Below are 4,069 nucleotides of genomic sequence, written 5' to 3'. Positions count from 1 at the left end.
CCCAGCTCTGGGCCTGGCCAGTCCTGTTTATTGGCTTGGGAGGTCCCGGCGGGTCCCAGATCTGGGCCTGGTCTAGTTCCGGGGCTGGTGGATGCTAGGAGATCCTGACTCTGGGCCAGGTAGATTTGGGTGGATGCTGGTTCTGGGCCTGGCAAATCCAGGCAGCACCAGGCTCTGTGGTCACTGAGGTAGCTGCAGCTGGGCCCAGGGCACATGAAAAACTTGATGACTCTGCACATTGGAAGCTTATTTATAAACCAAGCCCTCTCCATCAGCGAGGCAGCTGCACAGGCGCCAAGTCAGCAGGTCGGGGGTGGCCAAGCCATCCACACTGGTTCAGGCCCCGCGTCCTATCTGACACGCAGGGGCTGCAGACGCTCACTTTCAGCTGGAAGCTGCAGGGCCCTGCAGCAGGACATCAGCTATGCTGGGATCCCTAAGGTTGGGCCTCACGCTCCAAGGGGCTGCCTGGGTCCCTCTGACTCTGCTACAGTAGCTTCATTGGCCAGACATTCCCTACTGAGCAGGGCCTTCACACGGGGCACGGTGAGGGCCTTCCGTCCCTTCAGCCCTGGAGCAGCAAGCTGTCCCCAAAACAAGGGGCCTGTCAGCCCAGAGCCTTTGGACCAGGCCCCTGCTGGGTCCCTCACTTCCTGGCTCACCGGGAAAGCTCCCATGATCTTTTTAACTCAGTAGGTCTCAGGGGATTCCTAGGTCTGGAATGACCCCAAAAGTGAAGCTGGACCCATTTTTAGTGCCAAACTCAGAAGTTCCCTGCTCCATCAGAAGACAGGTCCCCATCATGAGGCGGGGCCTCGCCACAAAACCATAGAAGTGGCAAAATACTGTCAGACCCCCCCCCTTCTGTGCCCCTTCTCCAACCCCAATTGAAACATTAAGGTCCTTCACCCTAAAGTTTTAAGGTTTTCACTCCTCCCAGGACGACGAACGTTTTAAAAGCTAGTGGAGGGGAATATACGGGCCTGTAATAGCAAAATTTCACAAACCCTGACAGGTGGGAGGATAAACATCACGGTCCCTTGAAGTCACACCATCCAAGTGAAACGCAGCAGGAATCATGTTGGATCAGTCGTAGGCTCTGGGTTTGAAGTCTGGCTCTGCCAACTTACTAGCTGTCTGACCTTCACTTCCCCTGGCCTCAGTTTCCTCATCTGTAAAATTAAATTGGATTGGGCTAGAGAAGATCTTCAAGATCCCTTCCAATTCCAGATCTGAGATCCTTATTTTGCGGCTCTGCCTGTGGCCTAACTCCCAGCCTTTAAGCACAGGAAAAGCACCACATCTGGAGTCAGAGGACCAGGGTTCAGATCCCACCCTGCCCCTTCCCCCACTACCTGTGTGATCTTAGACAAGTCACTTGCCCTTTGAGGGTCTTAGATCCTCACTGGTAAAATGGGGGGGCTGGATTCGATGATCTCAAAGGTCCCTTCGGGTTCTAAAGTCTTATGACCCAGGAGGAGAAAAGTGAGTCACCCCAATGCCTTCACTCAAGTCTTTCCCAAGATGTCTGGGATTGTCAAGGTTTCTAAAACTCAGCCTGAGAGCCGCTGGTGCTCCGGATCAGGCGTGCAAACCCTCTCCTCTGTTCCAGCCGGCTCCACCTGCTTGCCCTCCCATGCCCGCAGCATGCGCCATGGGCCTCAATGCGCAGGGTGCACTGGGCCGTCCTACCACAGAGGTGGCTGCGGCTTCGAACACAGCAGCGACATTGGGAGAATTGACGCTGTAAGGGTCAGGAACCCTGAATTAAGCAGGCGGCGGGCCAGAGCGCCGGCCCTACATGCAGCCACTGCTCAGGTGAGTCATTTAATCTTGGCATTAGATGGGTTCTAAAATCCTGTCCTGTTCTAGAAGTATGAGTCCAGCTCCCGTTCCTTTGTTCAAGCTGTTACCCCTTGCTGCCGTGCCTTTAGTCCTTGTGCTCTGGATTGTAAATGGAGAGCTGGAAGGGCCCTTAGAAGTCCACATCCAACCCCTTCATTAATCAGATGAGGAAACTGGCCCAAGGTGAGATAGGAAGTAGCAAGAGCCAAGATTTGAACTCAGGTCCCCTGACCCCAAATCCAGAATTCTTTTCACTGCATTGTTCACCCCTCCTTCAGGACCTAGCCCAGGCCATATAGCTGAGAGCTAAGAGGAGACTGTCTACTCCAACCTCCATTTTACAGATGCAGAAACTGAGGCCCATTGAGGTGAGATACTTGCCCAAGGCCATGTAGAGTCGTTAAGCGGCAGAACTGGGAACCCAGATCTTCTGCACTCCCTGCCTCCACTCCCCCTCCCCCATGGAACCCCCCAGCCCACCCCCTTCTCCTCCAGCTGAATTCCTTAGAGTAGGATGGTCCTGACTGTTGGCTGGGTGGCATCTGGTGTCCCCCTCTAGGCTCTAAGTCTTGGAAACCCAGGGTGTATTTGTGGGTTCATGCCAGGCTCCTGGAAGAGAGGGCACTGAATGTGGAGTCAGAGGACCTGGGTCCAAAGCTTTCGTGCCTTCACTCGCCTGGGCCTCAGTTTCCCTCAGGTGTAAAACGAGAGAGGTTGGACTTGCTGACTTTGGAAGTCCCTTGCTGCTGTGGGACGGCCGAGGGGCGAGGGAGGGGGCCCTCCAGGGTGGTCAGAGGCTCCTGATTCAGTCCAGCTCCCAGGAGACGCACTGCCCTGCAGCCCCCACCCCCAACAGCTGTCCCTGTTTCCAAATCAGCAGGGTGGCCGCCTGAGAAAACAGGAAGCACGCAGTTACCACAGGAAGTGTGTTCTCCCTCCTCCCCCACCCAGCCCGGCCCGGCCCATTGCAAAACGCCAACAGAACAATTGCTCCAGGAGGCTGCGGCCGCCGGGAAATGCACGCTGGAGACCCCGGCGGTGGCCGGGCCGCACCGGCCTGGGGCCTGGGCCTCTGCTCCCACAGCCCTGCTGCCCCGCCCTCCCCAGGCCTGGAGCAATGTCCAGTGCCTGGGACCCACAGGGGGAAGCGATTCTGCTCCCGGGCCCTGGCCATGACCTCCTCCTTGACCTCCGTGCCAGGGCCCAGAGCCTCCCACAGAGACGGGTTTCCCAGAAGAGGCGCAGCTCACCTCCATCACTGGGGGAGGTGGGATGGGAGAGGGTGTGCCCCAGCTGGTCCAGGCCCCGCCAAAGTCAGGACCCAGCCCTCGGATGTCCCTGGCCCTAGGGCACCCGCTGGCAGATTCCTGGACGCCACACCCTACGTGGCCCGTGGGTCCAGTTCAGCCCCATCCCCCCATATGCCCACCCCCTTGGGCATCTGAGGATCCAGGTCCCACTTTGGAAGGAATCTTCCCCCCCTTCCCCTGCCTGCTCCTCTCCCCCACCCTCCACCACACTCACCTCCCTGTTTCCTGCCCCAGGAGGCCAGCATTCAAGGGCAAGTGGGAGACGGGGGAGCAGCCCCCTGGAAGCCCCGGGACCCAGGGCCATGGTCTCCCGTGCTCTCCGAGGGCCCTGAGGGACAGTGAGGAAAGAAGAAGAGGACAGAGCATTTCATGGTGTTATAAATCAAAGAGGGAAGTCGGGACAGGAGAAATAAGAAACTTCCCTCCTACCCCCCGGGTACTGGGACCTGCCAGTCGGCTGGGCCCAGCCAAGCTCCCCCTGGGGCTCCCCAGCTTCCCTCCTCCAGGCAGGCCCAGGAGTCAGCGGTGCTGCCCCCCAGGAAATCTCCCCTGCCTCCATCCCTCCTCTCTCCCCCCAGTCCAGGATGAGCTCCCTACCCCAGCCAGGCCTCCCTCTCCTCTTTCTCTCGTCTCCCCCACCCCTTCCATCTCAGGTCACTGAAACCTGGGGGGCGGGGGGGACTGACAGTTGCAATGGAGAAGATGAAAGAGAAAGAAAGCAAGAATTCCTAGTGAGAAACTCTGGGCTGGGTGATGGGAAAATCTTGAGTGAGAGGCAGGAGAAGAAAGAACAATCTGTCATTCACTCATGCATCAATCAGACTTCCGTTAAAGCTTCCTCTCAGGCCTGGTCTGAGAAGATCAATATGTATGTATATTGCGAGGCAGTTGGGGTTAGGTGACTTGCCTAGGGT

The 4,069-nt window shown here is 57.6% G+C and overlaps 1 long non-coding RNA gene across 1 annotated transcript; it reads right to left on the bottom strand.

The window, feature by feature from the left end:
- Nucleotides 1-230: 230 nt before the first annotated feature.
- Nucleotides 231-3,523, bottom strand: LOC114024724. The gene is made up of 2 exons (XR_003566942.1): nt 3,370-3,523; nt 231-1,172 (listed from the first exon to the last, which is right to left on the bottom strand). It is a non-coding gene; the product is annotated as an uncharacterized LOC114024724 (long non-coding RNA).
- Between the last annotated feature and the right edge of the window lie 546 nt (nt 3,524-4,069).

This window comes from Vombatus ursinus, unplaced genomic scaffold (assembly GCF_900497805.2).
Source record: "Vombatus ursinus unplaced genomic scaffold, bare-nosed wombat genome assembly UNPS02014822.1, whole genome shotgun sequence".
In the NCBI taxonomy this organism is placed as follows: domain Eukaryota; kingdom Metazoa; phylum Chordata; class Mammalia; order Diprotodontia; family Vombatidae; genus Vombatus; species Vombatus ursinus.
Note: the sequence above shows the minus strand (reverse complement) of the source record. Positions and strands in the feature narration are given on the sequence as shown.